Source organism: Tinamus guttatus, unplaced genomic scaffold (assembly GCF_059628265.1).
Source record: "Tinamus guttatus ecotype Peru unplaced genomic scaffold, ASM5962826v1 Tinamus_guttatus_pri_ptg000314l, whole genome shotgun sequence".
Lineage (NCBI taxonomy): Eukaryota > Metazoa > Chordata > Aves > Tinamiformes > Tinamidae > Tinamus > Tinamus guttatus.
In genome coordinates this window covers 10,343,109-10,363,710 of record NW_028288848.1, presented here as the reverse complement: position 1 = coordinate 10,363,710, position 20,602 = coordinate 10,343,109, and positions in this window count along the sequence as shown.

Sequence of the window (20,602 nt, the reverse complement as noted above, 5' to 3'; positions counted from 1 at the left end):
AAACAACTGAGCTCATCCGAACAACAAGCAGTTTTTTAATAAATTGTGCTTAATAGTGCTTTTCTTTTCCCATCGAGAAAAAAAATGTCATTTGTGGTATAGCTATTCTCAGTTTGAGATTTCAACAGCAACAAAACAAACAGAAAACAAAACAAAAATAAAGAAAAGACTCAACAAGACTTTTGTGGTTTGCTCCCCAAACCTAGAATTATGAACTTGGGGAAATCTGAATGAATTGTACGCTTAAAAGATGCTCAAATGACTGGGAAAGTGTTAAAACTCCTTGAAAAGCTCTTTTTAACTTCATGTTAACTCCCACAGAATTGACCAGTGCTCTTCCGAATGCTCAGAAATCCCCTTCTGCACCCCCCGATGAGCTGGGTGACTGAATCCCACCCCAAACACAACCAATTGCAGCCAGAGCTTCCTGACAGACACTGAGTCCAATGTTTTATCTGAATGCTGAGAAAGGAAGGATGAATTCAGAGACCTTAAATAGACTTTTGGCTTCAACACAGCTTGAGACAGCTTTTAACAAAATAGTACAATATGCCAGATTTTCAGTATATTTGAATCAAATTACATTTCCTGCCAAATGGGGAGATGGCAACGTTGCTGTTCCTTAGAATATTAGACTGGCATAACCTAGCAATGAAATCATTACTCTCCAAAGTCGTTCTAAATCCCCATAGATTCTATCTAAAGCAAGCAATTTCTGGCTGGTATGATACAATGCATTATTAATATTGTGTTATTGTGAGTTAAAAAATAAACTAAATCTTCTCAGGTTGGGAAAACAGGATCCCTGATTGTATTTTGTATTCCACTATTATTTGTCTGTGATCCTTCCTAATATTTGCTAAACTTGTTATTTGCTAAACCTGCTATTTGCTAGTTTGCAAACTAAACACACCATTTTTTGAACTGTCATTAATATCCAGGCAGAATCTGTGTTTAAGTGGAGTTGAAATTCATAGTCCCTATTAGCAGCTTGGAGTAAAATACATCACAAACCAAGTGTTTTAATCCCAGATATAGAGTTAACCTTAGTTAACCTTAGCTAATTACATTTACAACTCTGTACGTATTAGGCTGTGGAACTGCACAATTAAGACACCAAATTGACTTTATCTCTGCCTTGCCGTAACACCTTTGCATGGCCCACATGACCACGACTGCAGCAGTTTAGTATCTCTGCCCTTAGAGGTAGCTCCTTTTGGAAGATTGTAAGACTTTTTTAAGCTTTGTTCCGTACAGTATGAGGCTACCATGGGAAAGATATGAAAGAGGCTAAAATGCTAGTATCAATATTGTGTAACTATTGCATGATATCCTTTTTCCTTAGGGTGTAGAGTTAAGAGTGCTTGGAGATTTTGAGTGTTCTAATATCATTACATATTTATGTTCTTTTGTAATTTAACCGTAACTCCTTTATTTAAAAGCAAAAATGGCATCCACACAGTGTTCTCCTCCTTTCAGTTACTGACTGTATGCCCTCAGCTTTACATTCATCTCATGGTCATTCTTACTTTGCCCCTTTTTTTTTTTTTTTCCTTAGCAGTAGTTTTATTTTTGCAACCATGCTATATGAATATATTTTTTTTTTTGGCCAAGACTCTTACTATTAAGGTAAAAGCTTGAAGACTTTGTAGTCTTGCTAAGCATCCAAAAAGTAAACAGAAGGGAACAACCCTAGAAAGTCCTGAAGATCATTCTTGACTCCTTTCTTTAGCCTTCTTGTTAAAAGTGCCAATGCTATTTTTCCTCCTTATTGCCATATCTAGGTTAACCTTCCCCTTTTACAAGCATAACAAACAAGCTTTCAATATTAAGTATTCACAACTAAGTAATATAAACTAAGAGAAGTGATTTGCAGGATTTGTCTGCTCTGCAGAAGGAAAGAAAAAAAGGCTCCCCAAATAACCAGGTTTCACACTGAGTTCCAAGAAATCTGTTCTCATTGCAGTAAAATAGCCTCAGACGTTCATGTGCACACAGATATCCATAATGTGTCGGCCCCAAAAGATTCCTTAGAGGGCAGAGGGAGAGATCAAATAGAGGTCAAGTGAGTAACTGTTTATAGATGGTTAACTAGAGTGACAGAGAACTGTGGTAGCTGCTTTTCTAACAGCCTTCAGAGGCCTGAGCTTGCTTCCCTGGGACTTCTGCGTATCATTTCAGTGGATACAAAATTGGCTCTTAAGGGCAGAATTTATTTCTCATCTCATCCCAGCAGAGCACATCCCAAGCTGATCTAACCTTTCATTAACAAACTCAAAACATGATAAATTTTGCTCGGTTTTAAGTTCTGTTACAAACATAGCTCTTGGCCTCACTGTGAGGAGTTTCCAGAAAGCTTGGGGTAAAGCAGAGCCAAGTTTGGAGCATTCCACCTCCTCCCTTGAGCATGAAGCTGACACTGTGGAGGGGATTTTATTCCATCCAAGAGTGTTCAAAACTGTGTGGCTTTGCTTGGGTTTCGCTTGGAGTTTTCAGGTTCACTGAGCTTGCAGGCCACATAGATGAAGCTCATCCTCAACAAAAAAGGTTCGATATTCCTGGCAAAAAGAGGAACCTGGGAATCCAGGTCTCCTTGGCCAGGGGAAAGTTCAGCTCTTTTCATGCTCTCTCCATGGGAAACTGATGCACAGAAGACCAGCGCACCAGAACAGCACAGAGACCAGACAGGTTAAAATGGTCAGAGATCCTGTGGCACCATCTCACTTCCTTCAGGCTTTGCCTTATCTTTTCTCTGCCTCATCAAACATGCCTTGTCCGTCTCTTGGGATTTTTTAAAGATAGGCATGAATCTAAATAGTCGTGACCTAAATATCTGTGCACAGTGGGGATTTTTGGGCTCAGAAACAAATTTTCCAGCTGTCTTCTCTCTCAGCAAAACCTAGGGGCCTCAAAGTTTTGTCTACATTAACAACTTGTGTGGTACAAGATGGACAGCTCTACAAAGGAAAACAATCGGTCCACACTAAATGCATCGCAGGAGTTTACTTCAGTCTACCTGAAACCTGGTCTCAAAGACTGGATGCCTATTTAGTGACTAGACTACATAAACTTTTGGCCCTCATCTTTTGCTTCATGCAAAACTAATCTGCTTCACACATTCAGAGAATGCTCTGTGACACAAAGCAAACAGCGATATCACTTCAAGAAGTCCATCCCAAAAGTACAATCCTCTTCCCAAAGGAAGTCCTAACGCAGATGCAAACTGAGTCCACAAAGACGAGCTCCATGGCCTCCCCGCAGAACTAGGTCTACCAACCCGGCACAGCGTGGTCATGGTTAAGGGGAGGAGAAGCCGCTGGCTGATTCTGATGTATTATGGTGCCCTCTAGTGACTGGAGACTGGACGCTTTTTTAAAACCGAATTTTATAAACCACACTTATACTATTTGGGAGCAGTCCAAAACATCTTTTTGTCTTTTCTGCTTTTTAAAGACTTTTTTTTTCTTTTTAAGAATAATCAGAAAAAAAATCTTCAAAATTAGATTTTAAAAGATTGCTTTATAAGGCTTAAAAGAGAATCATTATTTCACTGCTGAGTTTTGAAGAGCTCTTGCTGACAAACAGATCCATAAATACAGATTTTGTAAAAAGAAGTAACCACTGAACAAGACTACATAAAAGCCAAACTATTTGGTAGAAAAAAAAGGAGCGAAACAAGTATTTATTATTTCTTTTTTTTTCTGTTTTTTAAATAAAAAACCATTATGATTTCCCCGAAAGAATCAACCAGGTCATAATCAGCTCTCCCATATGAAATACCCGTTACACTTCCCATGTAGTCTAAGGAAGGTGGAAGGCCACTGTGGTCAGGACTAAAGACTTTCTTTCAGCTCTGATGCCAACGACTTCCACTGCCACAGTGGGAAATACTGCCATGGTGAGCAGCCTGCTGGACACTTGCTACCCCGGGTACTCAGAGATACCGGAAAGAAAAGTGTTTTGGCTACTCTAGAAAGGCCTTTCCCCACTACAGCACACAATGAGGAGCATTTTTTGCTTCAGCGCGAGTGGGGCTGCTGCACCTTTGGCGCAGGGAGGCAGCTCTGCCTGCTGCAGGCAGATACAGATGCACTACCCTGCCCTGCACCACAGCTCACACCTGCACTGCTGCCACACAGCTTATCTAGTTGCCAGTGCCTGAAGCTGATTCGTTAGCAGGTGGGAGGTGGCAGCCCCGGATTGGCCAGCAAGCGGGCAGCTAACAGGGGATTGGCTGGGAAGGGAGGCCCTCATGGTGGGTGTGGCACAGTGCCACTCAGGGTGGCCAGGTGGGAGCGGGGCTGCCCCAAAGAGACCCCAGTCACAGAAGTGACCCCAGTCACAGGCTTTCCTAACGCAAACGACATCTATTCTGTATTTACAGCTTTGCTCTCCTGGCTGCAGGCAGCTGTATTCATCACACAGTGAAGTGAGATCCAACAAAAGGCTTGTTTATGATGACGGAAACGTTTCATTTGCTGGAACTGTTCTGACATTTGTCATCTAAAGTTGCCAGATGGTAAAAATGTTTAGTTTGCAATAAACAACCATTAGCATCACTTAACATATGTGTCAGTCATACAGGGAGGACATGTGTCTTACAGGGCTGAACCTAACTGGGTTCTGGGAGATTGACATGCCAAATCCTCTGATTTTCTTACTCACAAGACCTGCATCTTACTCAGAGTGGTATCTGCTCATATAACTGATAGCTGATTGCCTAAACCAAATTTTTTCAATTTTTTTAGCTCGTAAAACAAACCAGTTTTACCTTACTTGGAGAGAAATAATTCAGTCAGAAATGAGTCCCTGAAATGAACACCAATAACCACCATCTCCACCCAAAATATTAGTAGATATGTCAACTACTCATTTCTATGCTTTCAGATGAGAGTCTGCTCTTGTGGGCTGTAGCAATTCTTCTTAACTTTTGCTTCAGAATTTGGACTTGAGTGTATGTTTCAGGGGATCATGGCCATGCATACTGGGCTGCACAGTGAATGAAACCAGCTGATACTACTATTCTATCATTCATCTTCATGGATCTCCAGATGCTGATAGAAATTCAAGCAGTCAAAAAGAAAATCAGAGTCATGCAGTTACAAGATCAGGAGGACAGTAAAGCCATTTATACAGTTTTTCTCACAGTGCAGGGTTGTTTCTGACTGACTACTTACTACCATTGTCGTAATCTGTTCTTAGAAGTTTTTAGAAATTCATCTTCTACCTCTTTCTTCCAGAGACCTTTCTGAAGTCGAATAGGCCTTACCATCAGTAGTCTTTGTTTTTTTCCTAATGTCTCTAACGTCTCTTTTAACTCTATTTGTGGTTATTATTATTTCTAGTTATACTCATTTAGTGTTTTACAATATTCCTTTCCCTTTGACCCCCATAGCTAAATCATAACTGTCCATGTTATTTCATTGTTCTATATCACAAGTCCCCCAAAATGGTTTTGCATCTCAGTTTACAAATAGGGTCTGATACTTGCTGATATGGAGATGTTTGTATATTTTTAGGCATTCACTGCTTCGTTAACTCTCTAAAAGCAGTTTGGTTTTAATTTTGCAAAGAGCACACAGGTAAAAGACTCATTTAGAGAGATTTTTACGCTGAGAAGTTTAGCTATTAGTTTAGTTAACTAGACTAGGACACAGTCATGCAAATGGTGAATGTTTTTGAAGAGTCAGAAGGGTATGAGAAGGGCCTGTAATCTCAATTTTAGAGGTTGCAAAAATTCAAAATTTCTGACCTCAATATGTTCATAACCACATGAGTGCTGTAATTGGATCCTCAAACTTGCTTTTTTTTAGTAGAACATGCTGAGATCTAAACAACATGGCCAACTAGATGAAAATTTGTGAGGTAATTTTGCTTTTCTCCACTCTGCAGTGTTTGCTCGCATTTTTAGTAAAGAGACATAGCTCAGAACGCTTGCGTGTTACCCTGGAGCTTCCCTCTTACAAGATGTGTGAAAGTAATCTTGTTTCATCTTAGAAACATTAAGCCAAGCTCTATGACATTAGCTACCCCCAAGAAAATAAAGTAGGTGTTCAAATTTGGAATAGTCACTCCTTTCACACATGCATGCTATCAGTTCCTCAACATCTGTATCACAATTGAGTTAAAACTATTTCTGGTGTGTGTTAGTTTAGTATGTGCATGTAGCTCTGACTGCATATTCCAGGCTGAGAAGCCGATCCTTGGCCTAGCTCCAGCTCTGCAGAACAAACACAGCCCACAGATGTTGACATTCATTGGAGCTCTGCTGGTGAACCCCGCCATGTGCTGTGAAGTGCCCAACTCAAGCTCAGCTGGTGCAAGAGCTCTCATCCTGCCCTGATGCACATCCCAGCACGATGAGTGCTTTGAGGCAGGGCTGCTGTTTGACCCAGGCTTGCCATGTTACAGCCACTAGAGGCTTGAGAAGGAGGAGATGTCATTGACAGGGCATGGCTGGCTGGCATGCACTAGAGCTGGCAGAAGCAAAGAACAAAGAGGAAGGTGTGTAAGAGCAGTATAAAGGCCACACCGTTTCGGGACAAAGGTCCACGTAGTCCAGAGTGCTGTCCCCAGCAATCGTCAGCAGCAAATGCTGAAGGGTGGCGGGCAAGCAGGGTTGCTACTACCTGCAGCATGCCCTCTCCACACATAGCCGAGAGTCTAGGTTAAGAGCTCTACGTCTGCAGCTCCTAACTCAGCATTTCACATTATTTGATTTCAGTGAGGAATGGAAAATGTCAGCAGAAATAAAAAACAAACCATTGTCTATGAACCCCCTTAGTTAGCTATTTTGCTCCACTGGGGCTGAAAAAAAACAAAAGACTCTTTAATTTTTCCCCCTTGTTTGTAAATAGCCTTTTCTGGGTCCTACAATAACTGAAAAGCTGAAGAAGGAATTTGTGGAAATGGTAAATGTCTGCCCTGAGGATAAAGTTAGGAACACCTGGAAACAAGAGTAATATTGTACCCTCCTCTTCCTCATGGCAGGAGCTGACCGCAGTATCCCTCAGCAATAACGAACCAATCAATAACCTCCTGGGGAAAGCTAAAATGGGAGAGTTGCCAGGACAGATAACCAGGAAATTCAGAGCAAAGGGAGCCTTTAGGACAGGTTTTCACAATTTGTCCTAGAATGCTAAATCCAGGAGTTTATAATGGCATTTCCTCCTGTGTCCAGCTGGCAAACTGCGGCTAACCATACTTTGCTGTAAAGAGTCTACTGAACTTCTGCAGTGTGCCCATCTAAGGACACAAATGCTATTTCCTCACAATCCCCGTTCCCAAAACAACAACATTGGAAATGTTCTTTGCTCCTGTAATTGGGGAAAGGAGGAAAAGGGATGCGTCTAGACCAACCCTTCGTGCACATGACTGGCCAGTATCTGATATACTAGCTCTTAAATGCCACAGGAAGGCTGTCCTTGGATTTACAGCCTCATTGTTTCTGTGGGGGCTGTAGCTTTCTCTTTTACATTTCTTGGATGTGTTGCATACTCTCAAACAGGACATCTGACATAGAAAGGGTGAAACAAAAGCCTTTCAGATCTCCCACAGAAGGTAGCTTTTCCCTCCCAAGCACAACCAGGTGGACCGCCTGCAGCTGGGATGCAGGAGCAAGAGTAAGTTGTTTAAAGGTCATAAAACCCCTTGGGCCCAACTTTTATTTTTGAAGAAAACAGGTGGCAGATGCATCTCTGCACCCTTCGTAACGAGCGCCAGTGAGTACAAACCTGCTTGAGACTTGTCTACACTATTATGGAAAAATAATTCAGCTGGACTAGCTCTATAAAATATGTCTTTATGTACACATTGCTCCAGCATTATTTATGGCAATGCCTTAGCACAACACAGACCTTAATAGATGGGGTCAGTTCCCTAAGTGTAGACATCTAGTCACTGTAGGCCTGCCTGGTCTCCAGAAAGACTCAGGTCTTCTCTTGTAAGACCCACATCAGTATGCTGGATATCTGAGTTGTTCCAAATGGCCCTTGGAACCTCTGTCTAAGCACCTGAATCTCAGGTGATTCTGTCCTGGCCTTTTATTCTTACTGTGAGGATGGGGGGAACTGAGGCAGCGCTTCATTCTGGAGAATGGCTGCGAGAGCGTCCTCTCATTCTGGGTGAAGCGGTGGCTGGGAGGCTAAACCTCACTCGCTAAAGGTGCTTAACGTTGGAAACTCCAGCTGACCTCAGTTTCTGGTACAAGTGTTCCGACCACTGGAAAGCAGCTGTTGAAGGGGCACTATGGCACTAATAGCAATTTATGGATTTGGGGATTACACCGAAAGACTGAGGTTAACCCTGGACTCTCATGCAGTTCACTGCTATAGTTGGAGTTATTCTCAGCTAGAAAGATTCATTGTGAAAGCCGAGAGATTGCAGACGGTGCCAGGGATAATTAATATTCTGTCATCCATTCACATATTCCAAGTTGTGGAACTGGCTCCCCCCCACCACACTCCCCACCTGTGCAGCCGGTTTGTGATATGCAACTTCCCTAACATCACCCGCGATCCCCCTCCTCCTTGGGACACAGGGGAAGCATCCACACAGCACATGCAGGCACTTGCACATTGCACTCCTGTGCTGAACACAGAATCATAATGGTTGCAAAAGACCTTCAAGATCATCAAGCCCAACTGTAAACCCACCCCCACCACGCCTGCTAAACCATGTCCCTAAGTGCCTCATCTCCACATTTCTTGAATAGTGCCAGGGACGGTGATTCCACCACTTCCCTGGGCAGCCTGTTCCAGTGCTTCACTGCTCTTTCCATGTAGAATTTTTTCCTAATATCTAACATGTCTGTGCTTCTTTTAACTTCCAGGAACATACACACCCTTAAACACACAGCACAGCAAACAGAGTTTAGTTGCTGTTTACCTTCCATTCTGTCCAAGTCCTATTAATTTTAGTTCCATGTATGGGCCAAGCGGAGGGTGTTGCAATGGTCTCCCCAGCTTACATCCAATGGCCTGGAGAAGTGTTTTGGATGTCTGCAGGGAAGTTGATAGCTAGGGTTTCTTGCAGGTACATATGCAAAGGCAGCAGCAACAGAAACACAGGCAGCCGAAGCGCATGGCAATTTTTGCCATTCTGATTGACACAATGACAGTCGCACCAGAGCAGTGATTGAGAAAATGAAGAAAGATATGACTGAAATCTGCTGCCCCGGCTCCACCGCGTGGGGCCTCAAGAGGAAATTGCTGGGAAGAGATCGACACTCCAAAGCAGCAAGCGCAGTTCCAGGCACGGAGAGTTCAAGGCTATCAGATCTTTGGTGGCCTGGGACTGCTGCTTCTAGAAGGGTCAATACAGAACAGATTAACTCACTGGCAAAGGGCCCAGTGAGTGGGGGGCTTCCTTCCAAAACCTCCCAGCCTGAAGGGCTTTATTCAGCCCTAACTCCAGATGCTGCAGAGCAAGAGGAACAGGAATTCCCCAAGCACTTCCTCCGTCAGGGTTGTAAGTGTGGAAGAGAGAGGGGGAGGCTCCCAATTGCCAGGAGAAATAGCACAGAGCAACAAGCAGGAGGCTGCTGTGTGGCAGGAGTGTGGACAACTGGACAAGAGCTACCATGGCACTTGCACTGGCACCTGACTCACGAATGTTGGCCTCCATTTCCACTGCCAGAGAGCGAAGCCATTGCTTAGGACGTGCTCAGCAGCTGGCTTCTCTGACCACTCTCCTTCACTTCCATCTCTTTCAGTTTCTCCTCCCCCTTCCCACCCCTTCATCTACTTTACCCACTTATTTTCTGCTGTTTTCTGACTTTTTCCCCCCCTTTTTTCCCCTTCTCATTTCTCCCTATCCCTCTTTTTTCTCTCTGTATTGCCCTACTCCATCTCTGCCTTTCCATTTTTTCATCTGCAGCACGCTCTAGCCCATTTCACCATTCTGCACCTCTTCCATTTCTTCTGAGCCTTTTCTTTCTCTGAGTCACTTCCTAGGTGCTCCCCTTCATTGGAAGAACCTCCTAGAAGAGCAGGTCCTGCGTGGCCCCTTGGAGATGTGTATGAATTGGTACTCTCCTGGGGCACACCAAACCTGCACCCTTCCAAGTTGCTGCTCATGATTTCCCATGGGAAGCATGAGAAAATGACCCTGCATTCGGAAAGGGGAGCTTGGAAATCTCTGTTCCCAGAAAAGGAGGTGATTGTATCACCTGGTCGGTGGGAGTATCTCTGTCCTGTCAGAGGTTCTTGAGGCATCCCTGTGTGATCTCCAGATTGCATTAGCTCCTTTCTCACATTCTCTCAGAAATCATCTAATTTATAATCCAGACATTCTCAGATGAGCTAACACTTGAAGAACAATCCAACTGTGAGTTAAACTGTACATCAAGGTTTGTGAACTCCAAGATAACAGTACAGGGAGGGATCTTTTGGGCTGAGTCCAGGCCTGGCAGTCACACGATCCCTCTGATTCTGTGCCTCTATCTTCCAGTCCTGCTGGAGAACTCTTCCAGAGCCAGGACACTTGAATGGTTATGGACTTTCTCTTACTTTGCTGACTCAATTTATTCTTCAATTCATCCCCAGTTATTCTTGCATGATACATTCTATGGCAGAAAAAAAAATCCTTCTCCCTCATTTAAAGAGGAAGTCTTTTAGCTAGTCTTTTGTGAGGTTTTGCAGCACTAGCAATTACAAACTTTTGGGGTTTTGTATGTCCAATTTTCTGTATTAATAGTATAGAAAATTGCTAGTACTACTAGTAAATTGTTAATACAGAAATTAGTTAGTTAAGCATTAGTACAGAAATTAGCACAGAAATTACAAGAGGACCTATTAGCTATGGCCCTATCATGCGATCTTGGTTGTCATCCTTCATCATATTGCCACATGAACGGGCTTATCTATATGGTGCCATCGAACTCTGGAAGGTTTCACTTCATTTAGATGTACTGAGTAAATTCTCAGCTCCACGGATACTCTATCTTCTAACAGCAGGGCTAAAAGGGCACAGGAATGTTTATGTTGGTTTCAGAATCAATCATAATGTAGGGTTTTGTCTGAGTGGAAGTGCAGAATTGGAGCAGCTGGCAAAATTCAGGAAAACTATAGGATTCCTTTCAGATCAAAGGGACACTTTTTTCTTAATTCCCACAACTGATATTAAGGAACTCTGTGTGTTCCTCCAAAAAAAAAGAAAAAAGAAAAGAAAAAAGAAAAAAAAGTCATAGTTTCCTCCCCCATCTCTTCTTTTTTATTGGAGTTGATAGAAAATTTCTCATCAAAGCTTTCTCAGTGGACATTTGGGGGATGGATGAACAGAAAAAGAAGGTCTTAGTGTCCTCGAAACATTAAATTTTTCTCTGAGTAAACAACCCAAATTATTTTTAGATAAAAACAGCAGAGTCAGGGGAGAAGAGAGGGAGGATACTGCCTTTCCATGGAGACCCAATATGTTTTGTGTCAAAATGGAATATTTTTTTTCTGTCTAATTTCAATGAACTGTAGGAGCTCATAAAATGTCCCATCAACTTTTGAAAATCTCTAGCGTCCAAAAAATGTTGGAAAATAACAATCGCTCTCTGTTTGAGAGTTTAATTCCATTGCTACTATTAATAATACAGGTTTCTGACTGGGATTGTGTCTGAATTTGAAGTTGCAATACATGGGTTTACCTATATTGCAGAATTTAACTCAATTTGGACACAATTCTCAACATCCTATGGCATTTGGGGAAGTTGTTAGCTGGGTGTGTGCTCGTTTCCCATCAGATTGGGCATTCGTCATATTAGGAGAAAGCTCTTCCAAGAGCTCCCAATCCAAGCAGAAACCTATTCTCATGGAAGGATGCAGCAGAATACTGCATCTAGAAGCTCAGAAAAAGTGCTGTACACAAACCCTACTTCCTTTTAAAGGAAGATGACATTTCTCTTGTATCTGGGTAACCTTATTTCAGAAATAGGAGACCTTGAGCCTTCATAAGAAGATACAGAAGTTTTTCTGGAGCAGAACAAGAGTGTTGCTGGGCAGGGAAGGCTGAGCAGTTTCAACATTGAGAAGATGCTTGAATCTGCCTATGGAATTCTGATCAGCTGCTACCAGTAGCTGGTAGTACTCATCTTCAGACTTCCAAACACTGGAGACATACATACTTACATGGCACAGACTGCAGAAACACATTTAAATAAAAACCTGGGCATTATTAAAAATATCCTCCAGAATATGAGGGTCACCAAATCCCTGTGACTTGAGTAGGAATTGTAGTTCAGCTTCAACCTTGGATGGAGTCAGTTTGATTTGGACTGTGGAGTTCAGAAAAATCCCAGAGAGCAAAGCAGGTGATATCTGCAGTGAAACCAAAGACTTTCGTTAGACCAGCTGGTAGAGCTGATAGAAACAGACAGGGTTGCTGGCAGACGAGCGCTTCTCAGGTCTTAAAGACAAGGGCAACACTATACAGACTAATACAATCTTTTCCTTAGGAGGTGAGGAGGTCTTAGAAGAAATATGTCATTGCCTTTCATGCTGTCTTTCTTTCTTTCTTTTTTTTTTTTTTAGTGGAGTACATAAGAATTGAGGAAGGCTGGACAAAGACCCTTATCTGTCTTCACTTCAGCTTTTGAGGCAAAACTTCTTGTGAAGGACTTGGCTTTGATGTTGTCCTGAGATTGCCAAGTGAAGAGGTTTCCCTCACGTTGTTTATGAGCACTTCTCGTGTGTATGATACTAAATTAAACAAGTTACACTGGAAGTATATCCAGATTCCATATCACTGGTTTCTTTGCTATTTGGAAGACATATCAAAAGCAAGTGACTGTTGGAAGAGAGGTGACAAGTGAAACTGGTAGGAGGTTTAAGACAGGTCAGTCCAAGGACTCACACTGGTAGGCCTTTTGGGCAGAAGACTATGCAAGGAAGGAACTCTTGAAGGAGCCTCATTTCAATGTTAGGATTCTCTCCTTCACATGAGCTTGTGATTACTTTTGCACCGCAGAGTTATGCTGTCCTATGTGACTGTAGCTGTGTTTATTTTGAAATCTTGCTGTGGTGGAGGGAATTTACGAGCCAGCAGTATTTCTAATTTATGGCACTTCCTTCATTCACATTCCTTCATCTGGTCATTTACACAGGCCGGGCCTGCAAGGAGAGGTCAGGGGGGCACCCGAGCAGTATCTAGAGGCTCAGAATGGAAACATGTTTTCTCACGCAAAAATAAATAACGAACAAATATTTCCATTGCAGAAAAGGAGCAGAGGCTGGGATTGCAACAGAAACCAATCAGAGAACATCAGGGTACTCCGTCAAGGCAATTAACAGCATTTAACAACAGGCATACACTGTATACAACGCGTCTCTTCTGGTGAGCCTACCTTTGGCCTTCATGTATTTTAAGTTTGGTTGCTTTAAATAGACAGCAGTTGAACTGCAAAATAAAAAGGCAGTTATATCTGAATCTGAATGAGCAACCATGAAACAACCTGAGTTGCAGGCACGTGCCTCCTCTGAACGGCATCTGAGCATAACATGGCATCTCCGCTTGGGCCACACCAAGGATTTTGTACTTGAAGAAGCAACAAGCAAAAAGTTCTCCGTACTAATTCCCCATTCCTGCCCCTTTCAGGAATTGAATGAGCATCCAGCTGAGAATATTCCTCAGCTAGAGCTTCCTGAAATCTAGATTTCATCCAATTTCCTTATTTAAAAGTCTGCATCAAAATGAGAAGAGTGATCTACGAATTTGAAGCATATAAACCCTCAGGCAGTTCCACCAAAAGATTAAAGAACTATCCAAGCCTAAGGAATCTACAAGATCAGCACTGTCTTACTAATATATGTCTGAGCGTCCAAAAGAGCAAGGTACTAACATCATATTTGTGTTTTTTTTTTCATTCTGCGATTTTTCAGGCTAAGCTTTTATTTCCAGTTGGGTTTGCCAGGTCCCCTACAGTGGTGTAAATCTAGGGGAAGCTCTGTCGCCCTACCTCTTAACCAGCAGAAAATCCTGAGCACAGCTCATCAGCTGTTTGACTGTGTATGTCTGCAGATGCGTATCTGACCTTCAGCACACAGGACTTTCCTTCTCCACGTGCGTGCAGAATGTCACCTGCAGTGCAGGGTCCCAGGCACTTTAATACTTTAATAACTCCCACCGTTTGTTACCAGTTCTGTCAGTGTTGCTTCAGCCTCCACCCTAAGCCAAGGTGGAAGAGGCAGTATTAAGTATTCCTCAGTAACAAACAATATCTTAGAAAGGCACAAAGCATTGATTTAAATCATCTGAGCTTATTGGCTACAGCCCATGGTTTAAATCAGTTCCTGGTCAATGACAGTGGTATAGAGTCTCGAGAACCCTGCTAACGGTAGTGAGGAGAGCACAACTTTTTTCATTAATCACATACAGATATCCAGTTGGGTAGAGGTTGGGCTGCCTGTTTGTCCTTCTCTGTATAAACATAAACACATACTCAGATACACAGAGCTGGTCCACACTAATCTGCTATCCAAATTCCTTCACTGCAAACCAAAGATCTTCTTTATTATCATGTTGTTTCCTAAAAATGTATACAAACTAAGTTCTGTTCTCATCCTATTCTCATCTTTTCCCAAATAACTGCTCTGAAAAAATCTGGTTCTCAAGGAAGCTGTTTTTTGTGGCTCCATGTAGACATTGTCCTTTGGGTAAGGACAGCAGTGTAACTTGCAGAGATTGTAACTAACATTCAGTGGGCATGATTCTGAGCCCCAGCCAAAAGGACAAGATTATTTTATGCCCCTACAAGGCCAGATGCTGAGTTTCAGTTTAAGAATATGAGTACCACTACATAGGCAGTAGCTTTTCAACAGCATGTGTCCAATTTGTTCTGAAAACATACGTATCACTTGGCTGAGCTAAATGGTCTATGTTTCAAACCGGTGTCTTGTGATCTAGAGGGGTTGATCAACAGGCCCCTACCCTGAGAAACCCATGGGGGAGTTACCTCATCATACAGATTACACAAAAAAGTACCTAGAAAAGCTCTTAGCAGAGGCACATTTACTAGTATCAGTAAATCATAGTAGAAAACGCTGCAAGAAGTTCTTACTCCACGGGTTTGTACTGCTTCCTGTGCCAGATGTGGTATCCCCTACTATTCAACTGCCAGAACAGCCCATGTGAACGGGCTCAACCAGGTTCACTAACACCATTTCCAAGTAGCAGCAGCAGCTTTGTGCTGAAAGGCGTCAAGAGTGCTCGTCCAAATCCCAGCTGCTCTGTGGGGAGTAGTCGCTTCTCACTGAAAGAGGTGCAGTGACAAGCAATTGGACAACAGTGACAAACTGCCATGTCATTTTAACAGCTATGTCAAAATTAGGCACCCATTTCTTAGTGGTTCTCATGAGGAGTTGGACACCTCAGATATTTGTGGTTTTGAAGAGAGAATTCAAATATTGGTTGAGTCTTGCCTGAAAAATCCTTGCAAAGTTTGTTTTGGCAAAGCCAATCCTACCAGAAAAGATTCAGGGAAAGCTTTTAAAATTCCATTTACTGTCGGATGTACCTCAGACACGACATTTATAATGTCATCAGAACAGGACTGCTGACGTGAACAGGAGCGTGGGACCAGAATAGGGTCCAGTTTTCATATTTCCTAGGCATCCTTTGCTAAATGGTATTTTACATAAAGAAGCATTTGTTTTGGGTCCAGATGTTCAAGTAACCTCCTGTCATATTTTGTCTTCATCCCAGCTCTCCCATCTGTGATCTGAAGTGTCGAAATGAAAAAGTGGAATGATTTATTTTGATCTCACTTCCATCTGGTTTTCCCTCCACTGACACCCCTCTTAATTTACACCAATATCTGAGAGCAGAGCTAAGCACAGTGGGTACAATCCTGCACTGCTCATACCAGTGTAAACCCAGGGGACAGGGCATTCACTCCGAACTGACCTTAGCCAATTATTTGCAGTTATTCGGAATGAACAGTTGTGATCCAGGAAATCAGCAAACCCTGGGCAGGCACTTGTTCAGAGAGAGCATTGCTCAGAAATACACATTGAAATTGCTACCAGTCCTTATAGATGGGCACTGTGCAGAGGCTCGTGGCTCTGAAATGCAGACCTACACTGTACCTGAGACTCAGCAGCCGATGGCAGTTACTAGAGCATGTTTAGTGCAACACCTCTTTATTTACTCACAGGGCGCTGCAAAGGCAGCCTTGACCTGGCAGACTTGGGGCATCTGCATTAGTGTCAGTGATAATTACACAATAGGAAACTTATGAATACTCCTCTTAATCATAACCAACCTTGTAAGCAACCCAATTTGGGCAAGAATGAACCCTGAAGATCCACTCTTTAGTGCACTCTGGGGATCGTCTCCCTGCAGACCCTAAGAAACTTTCTTCTGCTCCAGGCCTTGCCTGCAGCAGAATTTTTCAAGGCTGATGCAGACAGGGGATGTCTGAGGACAGGGAACTGTTCTCAATAGTTGCAAGTCAGCTAAAAGAAAATCATTGAGGTCTGTATGGGTACCTACAATGAATCCAGAGTTTGCACAAGCTTCCAAAGTCCAGAAATTTAGCCATTGCTTTGGAGTAGATAAGGATGCTTCTAGAAGCATTTAAGGACTCCTGGTTCCTGCATTCAATTCTATATGTACTTTGCATGCAGAACTGTACTTGGAGCCAGTGGTATGTCCCAGCATAAGAAACATTGAGATTTGAATTTCAAATGTGTAAGAACTATCCAAGAAGGATATAGGGCAAACCAATTGTTCAAGAAGTTTAGATTGACAGAAGCTGCGTGCTTCTAGCTTCACTCTGGCTCAGCAGAAATGGGCAGCAGATCCAAGGCAGTGGGGCTAACAACATATCCCTTTATGCTGCAAGAGTGCACGGAGCACTTTGTCAGAAAGAAATGATTAGCATAGGAAACGAGAATTAACGGAGGCTGCAGTAATTCTTGCTACAAATGGGATGAACCCCATTTCCCCCCCAGTTGCATCACTAGAAATCTACCAAGGGAAGTTTTTTGGACACAGAGATTCTCAAGAGCCTGGTGCGCAAACCCTGTCACAAAGATTACAGGAAATCATTTGCAATGTAGCGTTAAAATTTTTTACAGGAGACCTGAAAATTTCTGTGCCTGGTCCAGAACAGAATCCCCCAAAGCTCTGCTCTCCTGTTCCTCTCCAAACATGGCTCTTGGGCCAGTCCTAAAACAGCCAACAGCTCAAGGTGATATCACTTGTTAAATATGAAGACTGAGATTGAAATGCCGTTTTCTTTCTCATTTTCCTTGCCAGCACTATCCCCAAGCTCTAGTCAGGGCCTCTTATTTTCCTGAGAACTACATTCAACAGAAATAGTAATAAAGATACTTTGCATGCTCATGTGACACTAAGGAAAAAGAATTAGCGGGCAAATTATTGACATATGAAATAACCTCTCTTCAGACTTCCCATAATAGTATGACTATTAAACTAAAAGATTATTAATAATATGGTATTTAGCTTATTTTCTGAATGGTGGAGAAAGGACTGAGAAATACACATTTAGGATGAAGAGACTGAGGAGAAGAAGCTGGAACCCTTGACAGGCTCCTGGCAAAAGGCAGGCAGAGAAATCCCAGCTGTACTGCAGCACACTTTGATGTATTTGTAAGGCGTTGCAATAGCACATTTATTTCCAAATATATTTACTCATGTTGGTAGAGCAGCCAGCTGCTCTACCACGTCCACGTGCTAGTCAGATATCCAAGCTACGAAGGAACCTGTATAACCATTTTTATGACAGCATAATGTTTTGTTGGGATGGGAGGGACATAATGTTCTGCTGCTTCTTTTTCTTGCACTAAGAAAGTGGGGCTTTTCAGTACTGAATGTCAATCTTTAGGTTGTTCTTACAGTTTGTACTCTGGGATTATCAGAAGACATTCCCTCACCTCTGAAACTCCGTATTAGAGGGAAGAGAAGTACAATATAGCAAACAGAAGATACAGTCCAAGTCCCCTCATTCCCACCAGATGAGGAATGCATTTTGAAAAAGAACCTCACAGTGCCTCATATCTTCCAGCTCCCTCCAGGTTTGCAATGTTGGATTTAGAAATCCTATAGAAATGAGCTGTGTATAGTTTGAGTTCTCAACATTGTTACTGCTTTGCAAACAATTTCACCCACGCCATTCCTCCACTGTCCACTCATTAGTGCATGTGGGCCTGAGCAGGGAAGAAGCACTGAGCCCCAGCTGCCTTTCAGTAATGAAGGGGAGCACTTGGGTACCTTCACAGGTCTCCAGCTGGCTCATGAATTTACCATTCCATAAAGGCACTTGCTTCATGACATAACTTTTGATGTTTTTGATGCAACAGTGAGTTTTCAGCTCTTTACCCCACTGAGGAGTCTGCACTTGATCGGAACCATCCATGTCACAGCCTCTCACACTCGGTCAGCAGTGATGGTGGCCCCTCCACATTCCTTTGGCCACCTAGCAGAGAGCACCAAAGGTACCAATCTAATCTCAGCTGGTGTCATCTGCTGTGGCAAGTGTTGTCATGCTCAAGAAAGGCCCCTCTGCTCCCTGCTGTGCTGCAAAGCTCTTCCCAGATATGGCATTTAGTGTCACCATAGATTGCATGGGGAGAGCTTTGTGATGGGAATGGCTGCATTTTATGTTTTATTTCATTTTATTTTGAATCCCTTCTATGAAAGATTCCATTGGAAAGGAAGTTTTGCCTGTGCCTCAAGATCCCCTATGCTTGGACGAGCCATATCAGCAGACGCCGAGACAGAAGTACTGGAAGCAGTGACAGCGCCTGCGCCTCGCAGGCGGGACCGATGCTGCCTGCCCTGCGTGACGGGCTCTCCGCTGGCAGCCTGAGAACACTGCGGGTCTCATGGGAAACCACAGACCTGTAACCCTGCCGCGAGAGCACGATGAATGGGTTGCGACTGCCTGACACATCTTCACAGTTTCTCTCCTGACTGCTGGGCTTTCATACTTCATTATTCATGTGTATTCTGAGGTATATATTTTGGTTATATGGGAAAATACTTTTTTCCTTACTTTTTTTTTCTTTCTTTCTAGACAGTGATAAGAGTTCTGTTCTTCATGTGGGTCAAATTCTAAGGCTGAAGTGCAAGACAGTGTAAGCTGGACTTCTTAATGCCTTTTTATCACTCATTTACAGCCTCAGACAGATATGCAAAACAGTCAGTTATATACCTGGGGTATATAATTAGTTAATTTCAGTTAGGAATTTAATTTCAGTTAGGAAAGATTTCTCAGACTGACATCTTTTTCATTCTTCTCTTGTTTTCTACACTTTACTTCTCTGACCCGTTCTGGTGATGAACAATACCAAGCTACACAAACTCCTAATTTCACAACTAGTTCAGCTGAGATTCATAAGCGATGTAAGGGAGCCAAAGTGGAAGTAATAACAGAAAAGTACTGAGAGACCTTCTACCGTGTCATATGCGATATGGGAGCTGAAGGAAGGTGAGACATACAAATTTGGACTACCTCTCTAACCAGGCCTTCCTTTAAAACACAGCTTTGTTTTTCTCATACAAAGGTTTGCAATAGTTGTACTTTTGCCATAAACTACTAGTCAAATTACTCAGAATGAATTTACTGCCTTCAACCACCAGATCCCCTCATCAGGACAAAAATATACTAAAAAGAAACTATCATCACATAGGAAAGAGCAATAAGACGGCCTTCTCGATGTGACAGCATGGCTATAGCGCATGTTTGGCTGACTTTGCACCATGTGCACAGGACTCATCCCAGAAAGTTCCAGAATAGACCAGGATCCTGCTATGTTGAAGTCTGCACCAATACAGAGAGCGTAGGGCAGGTCCTATCCCTTTAGGAATGTCAGAATTAAGTCAATTTTAATTTTTGAAGCTCTTCCTCATACCACCTAGAAGAAACTTTGCTGGTGAAGGTCAGTCAAATATTGTCATGATTTTGTTCAAGATTTGCATAGATTTGTGAGCAGCAATACTATTTATGACTGTGCAGGTAGGAGAGGGTTAAACAAGTTTTATGTTCAGAACACCCAAAAGGGTCAGGAGGTCATTTCCTTCACGTGTAACCAGTTGACCAGGTGCATCTGTGGAATTTTCCCTTCCTCAAAAGCCTCAAGGTATAGGCTATTTTTCCCAGAGGTGGATAATTAGATTTAATGGGACAATATTCTTTGGATACAGCAAAACCTAAAAATATTAGATTCATAGTTCCCAAAGAAGAATGAAGAGATTCATTTGACAAACACTGACTTTAGTACAAACCTTATTTTACATGAATCATCATTTAGGATTAGATATGAAGCAGAAAGGAAAATGTTCTGATTTCTACTAAAGTGTGTGAGTTCAGTACTGATTTCAAACAGTGTTATTTCTGAATTAGTCAAATAAGCAGTTCCTCTCACCTTTGAGACTTCAGTGATCTAAGGCTCAAGAGCGCATGATAAAAGCTCATACGCCTTCAGTGTCCTGGAATCCAACACTTATCAAAAGCAGGTAACATCTATAAAGCTTATTAGTAAATTCCTTTGCTTATGAATAGCCTGAAAATTACTTAAAAAAGAAATAAATTAACTTTTGATTCTTTATTACTGATACAATAGAGCTGATATCTTTCCAAGTCAGTAAACCTAAC